Source organism: Macrosteles quadrilineatus, unplaced genomic scaffold (genome assembly GCF_028750875.1).
Source record: "Macrosteles quadrilineatus isolate MER2022 unplaced genomic scaffold, UCM_ALF_1.0 Scaffold_2__2_contigs__length_208266976, whole genome shotgun sequence".
NCBI classification, from domain to species: domain Eukaryota; kingdom Metazoa; phylum Arthropoda; class Insecta; order Hemiptera; family Cicadellidae; genus Macrosteles; species Macrosteles quadrilineatus.
This window is the reverse complement of record NW_026542595.1, coordinates 46,706,673-46,727,447: the sequence shown is the minus strand read 5'-3', so window position 1 is coordinate 46,727,447 and position 20,775 is coordinate 46,706,673. Positions and strand designations below refer to the sequence as shown.

At 35.3% G+C, this 20,775-nt stretch overlaps 1 long non-coding RNA gene across 1 annotated transcript; it reads left to right on the top strand.

The window, feature by feature from the left end:
- The first annotated feature begins 4,914 nt into the window (after window positions 1-4,914).
- LOC128987818 (uncharacterized) lies at window positions 4,915-11,419 on the top strand. Its single transcript, XR_008490286.1, has 3 exons — window positions 4,915-5,186; window positions 7,864-7,963; window positions 11,150-11,419. It is a non-coding gene; the product is annotated as an uncharacterized LOC128987818 (long non-coding RNA).
- The last annotated feature ends 9,356 nt before the right edge of the window (window positions 11,420-20,775 follow it).

The following is a 20,775-nucleotide window of genomic DNA, read 5'->3' as shown; positions in this document are numbered from 1 at the left end:
TTTTATTCGGAGCTAGCCCTTTGGCCGAGGCACCATGTGGAATCTGGCTAATGACTTGCATCTTTGACTATTAATACAACAACAGTCAATGCTTGCATCCTCCACGAACAAGAGTTTCAAAAGCATGGTCACTCTAAAAGAAAATTGTGTGTTAACCCCATCACACAAGTGTTAGGTGTTGTTTAGTGTATGTATGTGTGTATGTTCGTGTTTCAGTTTTTCTTGCGGTATAGGCGGTATGAATGGGCACTTTCTTCTTTCGGGTCTCATCAAGTGCGTAGGCATTAACGCCCCGAAGCAATAGGAGTCAAGTTGTGATCAAGTGATGTTTCTTGTTGAATGTGTTGAGTTTGATACTGACTGGGAGCTAGATGGGTTTGGAAATGTTTTGTCGGGGGAGATGCACCTCTGCTTCATCCACAATCTATTTGTGGAGCTTCTACGATGTCGTCGTCGTCGTCTAGTTCATCAATGTCGCCATCTACATCAATGGGCGTAGCAATTTCCATAGTCTCGTGGACACAGTGGCTTACAGCGAGAAGAAAATCCAAAACGGAATATTGGCCCCGAACGATCTGATCTGTTGCCCTAGCAACGTTGATATCTTGTGCCAAATACGTACCTACATATATGTACGTATTCTCGTTGGGACGTGGCCTCCATTGTCCCCCTCAAATAGTCTTGTCTGTAAGAGTGCTCAACTCGTTTTAGGTGTTCTGTAAAAACATTTATACTTTGTTCAAATCGCATTTTGCAAAAATAATATTTATCCATTTGTAAATTTACAATACTGAGTTATTGAGATACGTGTATCATAATCTAATTGGAAGATGAAAAATTTTCACTTTAAATATGCAGTTTTTGTTAATGCAGCAGAGTAAGAACCAAAACACGTTTCATGTTAGCACACTGACAGGTTTTAGCTGGTTCTGTTGGACCTTTTGTATGAGTTAGAAAATACATCATATAGAATAGTCAAAAACCTTTTGTGTTGCATTTTTGTTAACAAATAGTAATGTGTATTTGTTATTACTTATTTCAAAATCGACTAACCCAGTAATTTTGTTTTATCGTAGCATTTATTGTATTTTTTAATACTGAAATTGTAAAATGTTGGTAGTAATCGGTAGATAAATCTATTAATATCTTTTTACCAATAAAAACCCAAACATTTAGATGGGCATGGCACATTTTTCTGAACAACAGATAATACGCCTCTTGATCGTTGTTGGTTTGCCGGATATGTCTGAACACAGACAAGTATGCAGCCCCAACACCTGTAAAATTAATGAAATTGGCAGCAATTCTCCACAATTATATCTAATTAAACACTATATCGAACAACGAAACTTGTATCTTACTTTTGCCTGTCATTTTATTCATGATTTTCTGAATAATGGAAATTGACGTAGTCCATCGTTGGTGCGTAAGAATATGGCGTTAAGCACAATAAAATTGTCGGTGTGTTTGATGATCTTATTATTTATCTACTTACTTTTTTTAATATTAAATAAACCCAAAGCATATCTTAAAACACAAGACATAATAATAAAAATAAACGAACAATATACGGATTCATTTTCTGTTTTCCATTGGTGTTAATGTATTCATTTGTTTGAATTTATATATCTAGATGAAATTATAATATTGTTTTCAAAGGAAAATCTCCATTAAAATATAAATACGTATACAAAATCAAACAAATACACTGTTAAAAAGTATAACCGCGATGCTATTCACCTTCTATCCACGTGCGACGAACGTAATTTAAATACGTTTGCAGCTCTTCAGTCAGACCGTTTCGTTCCACGAAATCTCTTACTTCATTGGAACCCCTCTCTATTTCATCTTGTGGCAGGAGAGGTAGTAACGCCATAGTTATGTGCACTGCCTTCTTAGCAGCTGGAATTCGATTGAAAAGGTTCGTAAGGCCTAGTTTTCTGGTCTTTCTTCTCATTGCCTGTTTAAGTAGAATAGTTGTTATTACTAAATGTTGTTGGTAACAACACGAAACAAATAAATAGCCTCGCCGCAGTAAATTTAAGGTCAATCCTCAGAATAAGACGGAAAATTGCGAGAGAGAGAGAGAGAGAGAGAGAGAGAGAGAGAGAGAGAGATAGAGAGAGAGAGAGAGAGAGAGAGAGAGAGAGACCCATACACACATGAAATTTTTATGTTTTCCGGTCGGTATAAAGATAATTTTGTTTTGGGCTTTGTTTGTATTTGGCTTTGTTACTTACATTTGCCGAGTGGTACCAGCAGCCGACTACAGCTGCTTTGGGGTACGCTTGTGTCACAGAGTCTAGCAGACTTCTTTCAGAATCTGTAATCACCACCCTTGGCCTGATAAGTGGCCAATTCTGTTTCATGTAATTGAAGACACTGCGGTATGATGCATTACTTTTCAGTTCCATCAAAACGTATAGTATAGGATAAGCCTGAAAAAGTGGTTATAACTTAAAAATACAATTTAAAAGTGCATATAAATTATTGATATGGAATTGGTTCTAAAACCAATTCATTAGTTTGCATACTATTTGGTGGAACCATCGATAACAGTAACTATAACATACTTTCTGTTTTCAATAATGATCCCATTATTTGTTTTAAAATAGGCTCTTACCTTAAATAAACTAATATTATAACATGAAATAGTTCAATTTATTTAAACTATATTATTAATACGCATCTTCAAAGGATCGTCTTACGTGTATAATTTTACGCATTGTTCGGAATACATGTACAAAACTAAATTATGAATAATTTAACATAAGTAGGTAATGTTCTACCAACCTTATTTAAATTAACTGGCATCACTGCCATTAGTTGTCTTGAAGGGGGAACGGTTGGCCTGATCTTGAATGTACCATCTAAGTGCAACTCAGTAATCGTCGTGGTCTGCTCGAGGAACAGGCTTGAGCCAAAGAGTAATGACGTAGCCCTCTCTTCATCAACAACGGAGCCCAAGTAAAAATCATCGCCTTCCATAGATTTGGAATAAAGAGAATTGTTGGGATTTGCTAGAAAATCTGCCAACATAGCCAAACTCTCGGGAATTCCTTCCATTCTACTCCGCCTCGCTCTGTGCATTGATGATTTGAGGTCTGAGAACCCGATCCTAGACGAAATATGTAATGAAAATCTGAAAAATAAGGTAATTTAAAATAAAATAATTAACTTAACTAAACAGGAATTAGTGCCTATAGGGGGTTCAAGTAGACTTCCTATTGTTAGTAACTAATAGAGAAGATGGGAAAAATCATTATTGTATGTGAAAATAGAATTGACACATTACCTTGGGGACATAAAGATATAACAGAATAAAAATTATATAAATAAATGGTAATAATAATAATAATAATAATAATAATAGTAATAGTAGTAATAATAATAAATGGTAATATCAATAACAGAAACTAACATAATTTCTGTTTTCAATAATGATCCCATTATTAAATATGGGCAATACTCTTACCAATAAAAATAGGCTCTTACCTTGAATAAACTAATATTATAACATGAAATAGTCCAATTCATTTAATCTATATTATTAATATGCTACTTCAAAGAATCGTCTTACGTGTATAATTTTACGTGTTGTTCGGAATACATGTATAAAATTGAATTATGAATAATTTAACACAAGTAGGTAATGTTCTACCAACCTTATTTAAATTAACTGGCATCACTGTCATTAGTTGTCTTGAAGGGGGAACGGTTGGTCTGATCTTGAATGTACCATCTAAGTGCAACTCAGTAATCGTCGTGGTCTGTTCGAAGAACAGGCTTGAGCTAAAGAGTAATGACGTAGCCCTCTCTTCATCAACAACGGAGCCCAAGTAAAAATTTTACGTGTAAAAATTAATTAGCCTTCATAGATTTGGAATAAAGAGAATTGTTGGGATTTGCTAGAAAATCTGCCAACATAGCCAAACTCTCGGGAATTCCTTCCATTCTACTCCGTCTCGCTCTGTACATTGATGATTTGAGGTCTGAAAACCCGATCTTAGACGAAATATGTAATGGGAATCTGAAAAATAATGTAATTTAAAATAAAATAATTAACTTATCAAAACAGGAATTAGTGCCTATAGGGAGTTCATTTTTCTAAAGCAGCATGAGGTTTATTAATAAAGAGGTTGTTAATAAAGAGGCATTATTAGAGGGTTCAATTTTCCCAGATCAAGAGGTTTACAGTTAAGTTGATTATTTACATATAAAGCTACACCACCCCAGGGACGGGAGCGACAGAAATAGGCTACCAGGTTTAAGGATTTCCTGCCTAAGGATTTCTTTTAAAAATACCCAAACTGAATACTTGGAATGATCCAAATCGTCAGTAATAACAGCAAAAGAAAGTACACTGTCCTTGTGAAACACACAACTTGTAAACACCCAAGTAGCAACACAATATTGTTAAAATGTTGAAATAATGTTGCTTAACATTGTCAACAATATTGTTCTGAGAATATTGTTTTAATGTTGAAGCAAGATTTTCCCAACATTGATCAACGTTTTATGAAAATATTGTTTGATAATATTGATTAATGTTGAAAAAACATTATTTCAACATTAACACATTATTTTCCCAACATTGATCAACATTTATTGAAAACATTGTTGTCAATATTGAATAATGTTGAAATAATTTTTATTTCAACATTGAAACAACATTAATAAGATTGAAAACTGTTTATGGACTCAGCTCATCCTGAAAATCAAAATAAATAGAAACTAGGCTTTTATTAAGTAATAAAGGGAATAAGGTTGATGCTAAAAACAAAATACTAAAATAAAAATTCTACCCAAACGGGTAGAAACAAAAATATCTTCAATTTAAATTAGAACTATTTTCTTGTGCGCGCCATTAAAACGCGCGCGGATGGATCTATCTATTAGCTAGCATCTAGCATGGTAGCAATGGTAGCATCCATCTTCTTCATCTCATCATCTCAACTTCCATAATCGGCACTCGGTAGCTCCAGCCACAGCCAGAGCATCTTTCATTTCAATCAATCATCTCTAGTCCTAGTCTCAATCTCGTAATTTTTATTTCACTTTCTTCACACCATGTTGCAATGATTGTATTTTTCCCTTTGCTTTGAGATTCTGATGTATAATAATACAATTATTTACGGCTGAATACAGTTTTTTAATGGTGGTCAACTTGAGATACCAGCTTTAAGGTAAGTGCATCTTGTTATCAAGTTAAGTTTTGCATTCATAGTTACATATCAAAGTAGGCTAGGCTTGCACTCTAGTCGTAACTTAATAGAGCCAAGCCTAATTTATTAAAATCTTTTAACCTACAAATGCAGTACCAACTGCTAAGATTGATTGTTAACACACAAATAAAATATGTAAGTGTGATAGTATGCAAGGCTATGTAGGCTAAATAAGTTAGGCCTATATAAGGCTAATATTTTTATAAGCAAACAAAAAAAAACTCATTTGAATGCTGAAAGAAAAAGTAAAACCAAGCCTAATCATTGAGATCATTGTGAATGCTGCCCAGAAAATTGAAGTTATAAGTTAATCATCTCCAAGGCTTGAATCATCTCACATCTTTTTTACCTAACCTTAATTTAGACGAAAATGCGTTTTCCTGTTTTGCTATTGCAGTTTAACCTTTGACATAGCCTAGGATATCAATATTATTTTACCTAAACTTAAGTTACATACCAAAGCCAATTTACAACTTCAAAGTAGGCTACAATTTAATTATCCTATGAATTGGTCAATAATTCGTAAATTTAAAGTATGCCTAGGCCTAACTTACATTAAGTTACCGTTGGCCTTTTTATAAGCGGAACAACTTAATAAGTTATTTAATCCCAAGAATAATTTTAATGCTAGGGCCTGCATTGATCGATTTTACTACACTAATTTCGCTAATTTCGACCTCTAAAGTTAAGTAGCTTAACCTACCATTACAACTACTTACAGTAGCCTTAACAGTAAAAAGTTAAGCCATTACAACTACTTACAGTAGCCTTAACAGTAAAAAGTTAAGCTTATACTAAAATTATTTTAAAACTGAAAGATCAGTTGTTAACATTACCGTATCACTTTAGTTGGGTATCTGTGTTATTTTAGTTCATAGGTACCTAACTAACTTAGCCTTAACTTATTTAATTCGTTGGTAGCAGGCCTACAGTAACTTGTTCTGTACCGGTCAAGGTTGCTGTACTTTAACTTATAGGCTATTCTTATGTTTGTTATGACTTAACACTGCTTATGATTAAGTTATGGCAGTAATTTGAACTTAACTCGAACAGTAACCAACCTGTACATTTTTGCTTGTCTCTTGCATACAAAAAGCACTTACATAAACACACATTCTTCACAGGCTTGAGGCAGAATAACAATACCGGTATGTTATTTAAAACCTAAAATAACTTTTATGCTAGGGCCTAAATTGATTTTACGATAGGCTCTACCTTAACCCTCCGAGTGTTATGTGTCGTAAAAGCGACTCATAACACACCCGCTGTGGTGTTATGTGTCGCTTTTGCGACTCACAAACACTGTTTACGGCGACGGCTCTGGGACTGTCTGAATCGGATTGAACTGGATCGAGTTAGGTATTTATTTTTTTCAGCAGATTCAGAGCTTTCTCCTGATGTCTGTTTCTTCATTTTAGTTTCGAAAATATTGTAGCAGACAGCTGACGTGCGTATTTGTAAACAGCTTGGTTAACCTCGCACCGATGACTGATGTGTTTTATTACGTTTAGGGTATCATTGTTTTAGTGTTAAAATCAAAAGTAGTGATATACGTGGCGCATTATAAGAAGATTTAAGTGATTTTGAAGGGCTGGTTGATGATCCTGAAGAAGTAGGTAGTGATATTGATGTAAATTATCAGCCAGATTCCTAGCTATGGTATGGCTATGCATTCTTAGCTAAACGCTATGTACTGAAATCGGTTTTTTGACCATAACTTAACTTATTTATTTGCAAATCTACTTCCTTATATTATTATATTTTTGGAATCCTCATAAAATTCTGAACAAAGTGGCTATTTTAAAATATTTGTAGACCGATAAATTATAACAACTTATTGAGCGCAAACATAATTTTTTTTCATTTAAGTTTAGCCTATTTCATAATTTTTGAGAAATGTTAACCCCACAAAAATTGTTGAAAATTTGTTTTGTAATGTTTTATATGTTAGGGCCTACCTTGAAGCCCATAATTTTCTAAACAAAATGATATATAAAACAGTAGGTATACTTTACATTGTTTTTAAGTTTCTAAGATACATTTTAATAAAACCCTGCGATTGCGCAATAAATGGGCGAACATTAAGACCAAAAGTAGAGACACTTGGAGGGTTAAGTTACTAAGTTAATTTCAACCACTAACTTACCATTACAACTACAGTAGCCTAATATCAGTTATAAGTTAGACTAAAAAGATATTTTAAACTAAAATATCAGTCGTTAACATCATCACTTTACATTAGTGTAGTTGGGTTGTGTTATTTTAGTTCATAGGTACCATTAAATTACTCTTTAATATTATAATAGCCTACCGCATTGTTTATGTTGAGTTTTTGTTTTCGTTAACCAAAACTAAGATCGTAAAATCATCAATAATAATGAATGTTCTCTCTAACAGGACCCCTAACTAACTTACATTAATTTGTTGGTAGGCCTAACTTGTTCTGTTCCAATCAAGGTTTGCTGTACTTTATATAGGCTATTCTTATTTGTTTGTTTTAACTTAGTCACACTGCTTATGAATATGGCACAGTAATTAAAGCCTAATTCAAACAGTAATCAACCTGTACATTTTTGCAGGTGTCTTAAGTTACATAAATACAAAAATCCCTTAACTTAAACACTCTCATTCTTCACAGGCACGCAGGCACGTATAAAACCATGGGGCACGAGGTCAAAATAAAATCAGTAGACTCTACACAAAACTGACCAAGTTTCTAACATCCTTTGAAGCTACAGGTAATTGACCTTTTCAATTATTTCCTCTGTCAGCTCAGCATGTTAGCCTAGATAGTTTTAAGAATGTGATGTATGCATGGTTGATTGTATTGTAAGGCCCTTTTACAGACTTAAAGATTTTTCAAAGCGGACTTTAGCTCTATTAATCTTGCATGATGTTTTTCTAAAATATAGCTATCAGTACTCTTATTTGGTTTTTAGTACAATGAACTTATTAACTTATTTTGCTTTAATGTATCATATTTTACTGTTGTATGACTGACTTGTGCTTTTCAAGCTTTCATGACAGTATCAATTCATGTAATTGTCTAAATATTAATAATGCTTTATATCATATTGTATGGCTAGGCCTATCGTTTGACTAGATTAATCAAATCACAAAACATGTATTTATAATCATAGGGAGTGTTGTGTCTGATGAAGCTACGTTGTAGGTAATCTCAGCCAAGATCGATTAGTAAAGTAGGCTAACCAGATGGTAAAAACTAGGTAGGCTATCAAGGTGAGCACTTTTTTGTCTAAAAACTAATAATCATATCATAATCTAACCTAACTAACCAAACATGCTGTTAATGAAAAAATCAAATGAAGGTTTACTATCAAAAAAATTGTTCTGTTCATAAAATTATAACTTAAATGCCTCAAATTCTAAAAAAAGATGTACAGTTAAGAAGTAATCACATTCTAAGCAAAATCTTTGACAAAATGTTAGTGTCACCGGTGGGATTCGATCTGATAAGTATTTGATTATGAGTCGAACACTATCCACTGCACCTCGAACACCGATGGCAGCACTCCGTACCGTCGCGGTACGGTAACAGTGTTCATTATATGTATTCATTCAAATTGAATCGAGCCTATTTGGTCCGAAATAATATAAATATACTTAGTATTTCGTTATTGAACCGATAGTACATGGCGTTTTTGTACGAAAATTTGCTCACCCTCTTAAAAAGATTAAACAAATTTGATCATTTCACTAAAAAAAAAAAAAAAAATTAAGTTAGATTCTGACACCTAATGTTTGAAGTACGGTAGCCAAGAAATATATTGACTACCGGTTTGAAAAATATATTGGTAGGCCTATATACGGTTTGATATAATGGCAATAAATAGATTTTGGTTTTGTTGTATGTTTAGGAAATCGTTCCTCGAATGACTAAATTTACAACAGCCTACCGCATTGTTTATGTTGAGTTTTTGTTTTCATTAACTAAAAATAAGGCAATAAATAGCAATATTAAAATATTTCTAGATAATTTGAAGCTTGTATAAGAGTAAATAAATAAGCCTTTATACTCTCTTCTGACTCTATCTCTGCCTAACTAAATTTTTAAATACATGCCTTTCATACATAATATAGGTTAATATAGGTCTTGTATTATATTTGGCTATTAATACAAGTAGGCCCTATTCAACAATTTAGTCAATGGTAATATGCAAAATTTTTTTGACAGTGGAGAAAATAGTGGAAAAGGGAGTATTTAAATTACAGACCTTGCAAACCATTAACAATCTCCAAGGCTACGTTTAACCTTAAAATAGTTATTAAAGTGGGCCATGAGGCACAATTTTTATTTCAGCTGCGGTTTTCAATACGGACGAAATGAGAACATTCTATTGGCTGTCATGGTCTGACGTCACTCTCTTCTCTTGAGAGAACACCATTAGCGCAACGATACGAAGTTCAACTATCGATGTTGTGTAGTGGATAGAGTACTCAAACGATGTCTAGGAGTTATCCAGTTTGAATCCCTCCGGTGACACTAACTTTTTGTTAAAGATTTTGCTTAGAATGTGATTACTTCATTTTTTGTTAGAAATTGAGGCATTTATAATTTTATTTTATGAACAGAACAATTTTTTCGAATAGGTAGTTAACCTTCATTAGATTTTTAGCGAATTTCCCCATATAGGGAATAAGCTATTACCGTAGGTCTCATGGTAAGACCTGGACTCGGGACCGATTTACTTTTTCATTTTGATGTCCCCAGAGGCCAAAAACACCATCCGTTCAAATTCATATATATTTATATATATATATATGTGTGTGTGTCCGTCAGCACGATAACTCGAACAAAATTATCCGATTTTGATGAAATTTGGTATAAACGTGTAAACCTACATTTATTTGAACGAGTTTGCGAACCAGCATGATCGGACCATGGGAACAGGGGTTTATGGGGGGTTTTATGGGGTAAAAATGGGTTCTTCCCATTTTTGACCCTAAAAACATAAAATTTTGGAATTTTTTTCGCAACCATTTTGTAGAGCTTAAAAAAGTAAATAATTTAGTATATTGAAGCATTGTTGTATGCCTAATGGTTACGGAGAAAATTCAAAAAAGTGCAAATTTAAAATTCCCATGTTATTCTTATGGAGAAAATGAAACTGTTGTGGTTTACTTGTTTATGGATATATATTGATAAAATTTGGCAAATTTATTTATTTCATCCTATACTATTGACTTATGGTCGAAAAACACTTTTTACCTTCCCTGTAGCAGCAAACCTAAGCACTCGTTAAATCTAATGTTATTTAAATTGAGAATAAATATGTCTTATATATGGAAATATTTTAGTAACAATGTAATCAGACAAGTTGAAATTCGCTTAGTCTGCAGGTTTGCTGCGGCGGGGGTATTATCTTATATCTCTTTTTATATTATTAGCAAGTTTGGTTAGTTATGTTAGTTTATGACGGTTAGGTTTTATATTTTTTTAAATTTTTTTACTCTCATTTCGTCCACAATGAAACCGCAGTATTAGCTGAAATAAAAATTGTGCGGCCGTGAGAGCATGGAACATAGATCAAACATGCCTGATGTACTTCATAAGCTCTATCCAACCTCAGAAAACGTACTACTATAACCCAGAATGCCAACCGCATGGTAAAAAGCATTAAGTGTTTTGAGAGAGCTTTGCCTGTCAATCCGTAGGCAGCGCCACCAGCGTTGCTATGCTATTGCATGGCAACACTGGTGGCGCTGCCTACGGATTGACAGGCAAAGCTCTCTCAAACCGCTTAATGCTTTATACCATGCGGTTGGCATTTTGGGTTATAGTAGTACGTTTTCTGTGATCCAACCCTCAACAACATGAAATAGCAGCTGTTCTTGTTCTATACTTTCAGATACTCCCAATTCCCATGCAAAAAAATAAACTTGACACAAAGACTTTTTTTTAGGAAAGGGAAGGATGCCGCTACAGTCGAAGAGAATCGGGCCTATGGAGATGTCAGCGAAGATATAAACACTTTTCAACAATCACTAGGCCTTTACATTGAGCCTACAGTTATTAATTTTTAAATCTTTTAAGTGATTTACTTTAGTTTACAGATTTGATATATTATAAGAATATTTTGTTCACTTGGTTTTTTGGTCTCTTTTGTGATTTGACCTTCTATAAAAAATGTATATTTTGGGCTTTGTGAAAGAATAAACAATATATTTTTAAATTGTGACGTTATTTTTTACCTTTTTCTTGAAATAAATATACATAACTTATGTCAACAATATTCCACAGAAATACTTTTTGCAGATTTTATGAAATAGCATAGCCTACTGTTATTCAGGAATAAAATAATATATTAATAATAGTTTTGTCAGTCAATAGAGTATTACCTAAAATGAGTTTTTATTGTTTTGACATTTTTGTTATGCATTTATGCAGGCCGAAGTATTTTGAATACTTAGATTGTTTAACAATTATTTTGTGAATTTTTTAAAATATTAGCTTAATGTTGACAGGATAATACAGCCGATACAAAAATACTTTAACAATGTTGTAAAAACAATAATCAAAATACTGTTAATGTTAACAAAATATTGTTAATTGATTATTTCTACATTTTTTTCAAAATTGTCTTAATATTTCCATATAACATTGAAACAACGTTGAAAAATATTAAGACAACATTGTCAAGACAATGTATTTTGTTTCACGAAAACGTTGTAACAATATTGTTACCACATTGATCAATATTTGGGCAATATTGAATGAATGTTGTTTAAATGTTGAAAACAACATTGAAACAACATTGAAAAATATTAAGACAACATTGTCAAGACAATGTATTTTGTTTCACGAAAACGTTGTAACAATATTGTTACCACATTGATCAATATTTGGGCAATATTGAATGAATGTTGTTTAAATGTTGAAAACAACATTGAAACAACGTTGAAAAATATTAAGACAACATTGTCAAGACAATGTATTTTGTTTCACGAAAACGTTGTAACAATATTGTTACCACGTTGATCAATATTGGGGCAATATTAAATTAATGTTGATTAAATGTTGACAACAACATTGAAACAACATTGTTATGCTACTTGGGCACTGTTACTTGAGAATGACTCCAGTGAGCACTTTGAATTTCCTCTTGCTCAACTAGGGAGTATTTGTCTGCAAAATCCATTTGCTTTACAACTTTATCAGGATTACACTTAAGCTCTTCATTAACCTCATCAAAATATTGTGACTGTTTTCTTTTGAGGGGAGTCGGATTACCCTATCTCTTACATGCAAATTTATGTAACTTTCGGTACACATAACTTTGAAACCATTAAAGATAGCAAGATGCAGTTTTTTTCTCTGTAATCAGGACATCTTTTTCTAATAATAGAGCACAGCAAATTAAATAAAAATTGTTTTTAACAAAATTATAAATTTTTATTTTAACGCTAAAAAAAAATGAAAAAAAAATATTTTCTGCAATTTTTTTAAAGTACAAAAAATTGGTTCTGACAAATATGCTGTGCTGTAAATGTAGATAACTTTATAACAAACAAAACAAAAAAAAATTTATTAAAATATCTTAACTGGTTTAAAAGTTATGTGTACCTAAAGTAATAAAAACATGATTTACGGAAAAAGGCGTTTAATCGACTTGAGAAAACTAGACATACCTTTAGTGCATTCCTGGACCATATGATGGATTGTCAGGATCCTCCTGTGCCTCATATGTGTCTTCCAGTCTTCTCTTTGCAGCTGTCAATTTCTGTCGGCACTTTTTTTCCACTTCACTAATCGCCTTCTCCGCTCTTTTGATACGGTTCTCATCGAGATCGCGCATGGCTTCGACACACTTTCCTCCTGGAGTAATACCTAACTTATGTAGCAGTTCACATTTCACTATATTGCCTTTGTTGAAACAGGCTATTGCTTCATGAACTCCTAGTTGTAATGTTTCTTTCATGACAAATGTTGTCTTAGGGATTCTAGACCATATAACATTATTTAGGGACTCGCTCGGGTTCTGCGTCTTCCCGTGTAAACATTTTTCCAGCAAAGTCCTATCAGTCAAGTTTTTGAAAATTGGTCTAATTTGTTCCATTACAATGGGTTCAACATGGTTGTGCTGCCTGTGATCATACTCTTCCCCATTTATCTTAGCCTTCTGATATTTACACCACGAGTCGGCAGTTCGCGGGCAAAGGCCATGAGCAGGACGCTCGTTGGTAGAAACCATATGAAAATATTCTGCCCAAATGGCGGTTCTCATTGCTTCAAGACTTGTTATGTTCCTGCGGATTGCAAGTCCATAATACAGCTGCATATCATTTATGACTGATTGTGTTAGGCGCCCTTTACCTCCAATAGTTTTCCCGTCCGCTAGCTTGGTTTTTCCCCATTTCTTTTTCAGAGTTCTCAATCGGGATCCCATTCTTTTCTGTACATGGCCAACGCACTCTCTTTTTATAATTTCAAACTCAGGCCCATATGGTTGTTCTTTTACAACATTAGGAAATGCAGAACTATCACCATCACCCAAAAAATACTTATACCGGATTCCATACTTACGTTCGGATTCTCTGAACATCTCTAGAATACCTTGACTTTCCATGCCCCCACTTGTACCTTGATAATTAGCCGTGCATCCAGTCTCATGTTGTTGTTCTAATCTTCCTCGGCATCTGCAATATTTGCTCATTATTTTCACATCAATAACTTTACCGGTTTCTCCGCTGATAGCACTCACAACACCATTCAACGATGAGTGTCCTCGTTTCTGCCATGTCCCGTCAAAGATTGCCGTGATGTCACGATCGCTGTCATTTTCTTCTAAACCTACTACTTCCTCAGCAGCTTCTCTCATCGATGCATCACATACCTCTTTAGCAGCATTTCCCAAAACTTTAGTGTAATATTTGAAGGCAGGAGGCCTAGGTAAATTCATAATACCACACACTACTTTAGCGGCATAGTCAGCTTTGCCAATACTGCGGAATGCATAGGCTAACCTAATGTTCACCTCAGTCTTACCTTTACATTCCTGCAGTTTGTTACTATTGTATTCACTCACTTCATAGGCACAAGAATTACACTTGATATGAATATTTACACTGAGTCCTTGACGATTTGAAGTACAAACTGAAACCGAGCCTCCGCATCGATTACACACCGCTATCTTACTCAACAACAGTTCTATTTTACCAAGGTTTACAATATCATTACAGCCTCCTTCAAAGCTACAACTCCCTTTATACTGTTTGTAATTATTTATCTGAGGACCAATCTTCCTCTTGGAGGAGCTCTCTTTTTGCAACACAACATTTTGTGGATTTTGAGGAGTTGCATCAGAACTAGGCCTAGGATCCAGGCCTAACCCAAGAAGCAAGTTTTCAGAAACTACATTAGGCCTACTATTTACTTTACCACCAGGATTTCTTCTGCCAGTGAACACTTTAGCTCTAGTTTTAAAAGTAGGTTTTAATCTAGGCATTTTGAAAGAAAATACTTCAAAAACAAAAGTTATTCACTCACTAAACAAACTGTAAAAGTTTTACACCAACACAAAACAATCACAGATGATCGTAGCAGCAGACACTAGACAGACACCACTAGACAGAGAGCTTTACTACCAACCCAACAGAATGTAATATCACCTGCATGAGTTAGAATTCCGAAAGTATATGTATGAGAATGGTTTTTACTCGTTGAGGGCCGGAAAATGTGAGTGCATATCTTTACATATTTGCTTGTAACTATGGTAATAATAGTCGGAATTAAGTAAATTACATATCAAAATGCGCAGAAAACTACAAGGAATTTAATTAGATTAAAAAAAAAAATTTCATAATTTTGACCCGAAAAGTCATCCGACCCCCCTAGTGTGAGTCTTGAAGTATTTCAGTTGCGAGTTATAATTAACAGCTTCATTCAAAGTAGTACATTTTTCTCATCATCCCACTGTTTTCATTTGACTTCCTTGTTTGGATCACCATCCCATTCTAAGTGCTTCCTTATTGCCATAGGGTCAATAACCAGTGAACAAAGATAAGGTCTTTTACTTTTCTCAGTGTAATCTTTCAGTGCCCTAAGAACCTCAGAGGAAAATCCAGGGTCACCATTAATGCTGCTGTACCAGCCCCCTAAGGTTCTTGGATGTGGTAGAGCAGTATCGAATACCTTTCTTACGTAGGTATACCTTTGGTGATAAGAAATGCAAATGCTCTCATTCTGTCATCATACCCCTTTTTCAAAGATGGATTTTTAATTTTATTTAAGGATCGTTTTATTTAACACCTTAATGTTTTCGACAATGAACTTAGTAAATTGCATGACATTTATTTATTTACATTTAACATACTACATTTATTTTACTACGTAGATCTTTAATTATATTTTCTAGGTTTGCTACTTTTTTCGACATGCGTCTTTGTTTCTGGTTCAAATTATTCACTTTCTTTTTATATACATCTACATTGGTTTTTACCTTGTTCAGTTCTTGCCGTAACTTCTTCTTCCTCGGCGATTCTTCAAAAGGCTGAGTTTGCAGATTAAGTGCATATTCTTTTTGGTGGTTTCCTCTTGACCTTTTCTTGTGTAGGATTGTCGGGGAACAAAGATGGTATTCCATTTTCTCTTATCCGAATGCAAGCGAGAGATGTTCTGTCAAAATCTTCTTCACGGAAGTTTTTTGAACACAACACACTACTGGCCTTGGGCTCCTAGTATGATTTTACAATGGAGTCCACTCATTTCTGACGAAGATCAATATTATTTGGGAATCTGTAAAACTTATATATTTTGTATTGTACCCCCTTGGATACATCGTATATGGTGGTTGACACAGTACATTTGCGGTAAACACAGTACATTGTCCATATGTTGATCTCAAGGGAAATATGTAAACATGTAATATTTTATTCTTAACAACTCTTTAGCGCATATTTAAGAACAAGTAATTTTCATGAAAATGCATGACAAACCTTTAAAATGAGACCCCTGCCAGCTCTCTACAAGCTCCCGTTTTATCGCAATTTCTTTTCTAAAATTAGGGATTACGAAATTATATAAATTTATTAAACTACATAATTATGTCCATATTATATCATTCACACCGATAACGAAAGTAACAATGATTGGGAACAGAATCATAAGCTAATTCCAAAGTTAACTCAAAACATATAAATTGTAAATGCCTTATTATTCACACTGATTGTAGCAAATATTTTTTGCATTACAGTAAAGTCTTAACTGTAGTACGTAATGTTGTCAAAAAATCCAGGGCTTTTACAGCCAGGAGCTGAGCAGCTCCAATGGATGGGTGGTTTTGGATGTTGTAGTCTCTTTCATCATCGGCAGAGCCAATAAAATTAACGTTCCCGTTAGTTTGAATGCCAACTGTTAAAAATATTTGTATACTATAAAAAATATATATATTCTTGTAGGGAAACTCTTCAATGTAGCTTCAAATGGTATGATTTTTATCATTGTCATTAGTCTCATTTGAGCAGTAAATGAATAAAATATACTTGTCGTTATATCGGCGGGTGGCCATTTTCGCAACGCTGACGAGCGCCGATATATCGGCAGTTGGCGCTCAAAGGGCAGCAATAACAGCATATTGATTGATAACTAATTGTTAGTATTTTTTAAGTAGGTGGTTCGTACCATCTGTGTTGGAGGTGACTTGAGGTGACTTGGAGGTCAACAGTGACTTACATTGATTCTGTTTTTTTTCATGGATGTTAGTAGTAGAAGCCGGAGTATAGCAGAAACCAATCAGAAACGAGTATTTGATAAGCTACGCCCCTGTTAATGTATTTCATGTATTCAGGTGTATTTCCCCTTTCCATAGAGCCCGCCCCCGGGCTAATAGGAGTCCGCGTTTGGTAATGGTGTCGGTGATGGCGGCGTGCGCGCAGGTAATGTGATGGTGTTTTGTGATTTTATGCTTGACATGTTTGAAGTTGAGTGTATGGTATGTTTTGTTAGTCTGAAATGTTTCGCACCCTTTAGGACAGGGTTTGGGACTGTCCGAGTGTCTGAAGGACACCCCCAGGTTAGAGTATTGTATAGTATAGATACTACAGTCCAGTGAAACTGGTAGTAGTATTATACCATGCAATACTCCCCTCCCTATTTTGAGGGTGCGAGTTATAGGCTGAAATAAAAACACAAAAATATGACACACACACTTTTACTAAACTAAAAACTATATACATTTAGTGTTTAAAAATTAAAAAATTAGGGGATGATCCCACTGAGCCTGTACCGGGTGTCCATAAATGAATATCGGGGTTTTAACTCTTTATAATATTAATTACATTAAACTTACAGTTATAAATGATATGTCACATGAAAGAGCAACTCAAACAGTTTTATATACAAGCTTACAAGTGTTCTATGTGAGCACCATTTGTCACACGGCACACATCAAGTCTATAGCTGAGTTCTTCCCAAACGTTGAGCAGTGTGTCTTCAGTAATTGTTGCAACAGCTGCTTCAATCCTGTTTCGTAATTCATGGAGGTCAGCTGGTAATGGAGGCACATACACACGATCCTTGATGAAACCCCAAAGGTAGAAATCGCATGGCGTTAGGTCGGGTGAACGTGGAGGCCACGCATAGCAAGCTCTGTCATTGGGTCCCTTGCGGCCAATCCAGCGGTCGGGTAAAGTTACGTTCAACCAACCGCGTACTTCGTTATGCCAGTGAGGTGGCGCGCCATCTTGCTGGAAAATGAAATTCTCTGGTTCATATTGTTCCAATTGAGGGAAGAGCCATTGCTCTAGTGTATCAAGGTAAGAAGTACCAGTAACAGTAGCTTCACCAAAAAAGAAAGGTCCGTAAACTTTCCGCCGGGATACGGCACAAAAAACATTGATTTTAGGGGAGTCTCGTTGCACTTGTACGACCTCATGAGGATTTTTTGAGCCCCATATCCGCACATTATGAGTGTTAACATGTCCACTGAGGTGAAAGGTCGATTCATCACTGAAAACAACATGATCTAGAAAATCTTCATCGTCATTTAACAGCATTACGTTAGCGAAGTTGGCACGTAAACCATGGTCTGCAGGCTTTAGAGCCTGTAACAACTGTAAACGATAAGGACGTAGTTGCAATCGTTTCCTTAAAACTTTCCAAACAGTCGACTTAGCAATTTCTAATTCACGACTAGCCTTCCGAACTGATTTCTTTGGGCTACGAGTGAACGACTCTCTCACTCGCTCAACATCCTCTTCGCTAACTCTTGGTCGTCCCGTGCTCTTCCCTTTACAAAGGCAGCCTGTATCTTCAAACTGATGAAACCATCTACGGATGTTATTGTCACTTGGAGGATCACACCCGAACTTAATGCGGAACGCACGTTGCACAGTAACTACAGATTCAGTCTTTGCAAACTGCAAAACACAAAACGCTTTCTGTTCACTAGTCGCCATCTTTGCTACTACCGCTTTCTAGCGGATCGCGGTGTAAACATTTCACGCGCATGCGCACTGGTGCTAACGAATAAAACTGTTTGAGTTGCTCTTTCATGTGACATATCATTTATAACTGTAAGTTTAATGTAATTAATATTATAAAGCGTTAAAACCCCGATATTCATTTATGGACACCCGGTACATTTCAAACTGTACAGTTTGGATGAGTTCAGCTCGCTTAGGTCCTTCGTGTTTAGTATTTCTACAAATCTTGATGGTAGAAACGTCACCCGCTTCTCCCATTGAGCCGTGGTGACCTCTTAGAGGATTGCGGGTCTATTAAATTTGGTTTGCACTTTGCGTGCTGCAGTGAATTTCGCCGGCTCCCTGTTTGGAATTTTAGGGATCTGTTCAGCCACCTCGCACGCACTAAGTTTTGCTTGTAGATCCATCTGTAAGATACAGCGAAGCTATAATTCATGGATAGGGTTTGTGGGTGTTGTGTAATATATGTAATGGCATTGGGTGTTAACGTTTGTGTATGTAATTGGTATGTATTTTTTTTTTTTTTTTTTTTTTTTTTTTTTTTTAATGTGTGATGGGTATCATGTTAGCCTAGTGGTTAGTGTCTTGAACTTTGGTGCGCGAGAGACGGGTTCAATTCCCGGCATATCCACTAAACATTAATTATCATGACCACATGTGTGAAAAATATTAGCTTTGTGAATGGGCACTATTCTAACGGGGTTTATATTACGAGATTAAAACTAGATTAACAAAATAGTAAAGGTGTAGTTAAAAAAATGCTCGTTTAATCAGAGTGAAGGGGAAAATAAATTAATTTCACTAAACACGGTAGAACATCATCTGAGCATCAACCGGGTAAAAACAAAATGCAAAAATTATTGACTTTGTGGCACAGGTTATGTGAACACTATTCCAACCGTATTTCTTAAATTAAAACTAGATTGAAAAAGCAGAAGTCTAGTTAAGAATAAAAAATAAATTAAATAAATCGGTAAATACTAGGTGAAAAACGATTATTAAAGCTGACCATCAATAAGATAAACACTGTGGGTGCGTGTGTGTGTGTTTGCTAAATTTCTCAAGTGTAAAGATAAGTTCCTACTGTATAATAACTGCTAGACTGTACCTTGGTTTGGAGGAGGAAGTGGTCCTGCTGGTGCTTGGTTGAGGGTAGATACAAGAGTGAGGTAGATTGGCTCTTGGCTCCAAAGGTGCTCTCCCCACTCCAGCACGCGCCAAAAGTAGTGGCGCAGCTGTGGGTCGAGGCTCGTGCCGAAGGAGCTGAGGGGAAGGGACGGTTTCGCGCGCAAACAAACACACAGACACACACACACATATATATACATTAACACGGCAATTTTAATAATACATATTTCTTCTTTCTAAAATTACTTTTCTGCAAAAAGGACATCTAACAACTCTTCGAGAACAATGGCCACATAAAATATGACCGCAGCATAATAATACCGTCGGCAAATTTTCCAAACTTACGTGACAATTAACCATTCTTCCCGGTGACAGCTCGGCATCACCACCCTCATTCCGTGGGACGCCCATCCGTTCCCCTGCTGCAACCAAAATCGCCTCTATTAAAGTCCCTCGTATATTTTCCCAGAAAGCAGGTACGAGGTCAAGGGAACTGGAGGTCACGCTGACGTCTTCCAATAAATAATTGGACAACCACAAGACGTCCCGCAGCTCAGTCCTTGTCTGTTGGACAACTGTTAAGGTGTCCACCAGATCGTACCCGGCCTGGTTACCCCCCCCCCCTCCCCCCCAATGCTGAAAAAAAACTTTAACGAGGCAGAAATTGTACAAATATTTTGTCCTGAAAATTTTAAGAAAATCGACAGGGGAAAATCATAAGGTTGTGTTAATTCTAAACTTTGTTAGGTATAGAAGCTACAGTGTTTGGTAGAAATCTCTATATTGAGGAGTGTTAAAACTATCCAGTCTACAGTGGTTAACAATATAAGATCAAAATCGATTATTACCTCTAAAAACTCGTCTAGTCTTACTTCACGAATGCGTTGTCGATTAGCCTCCAGCTGACAATTGACGCACCGTGATGTAGACGTTTGCCTCTGTAAAACACCCCTGTATTAGAACCCCCAACAACAGAAAT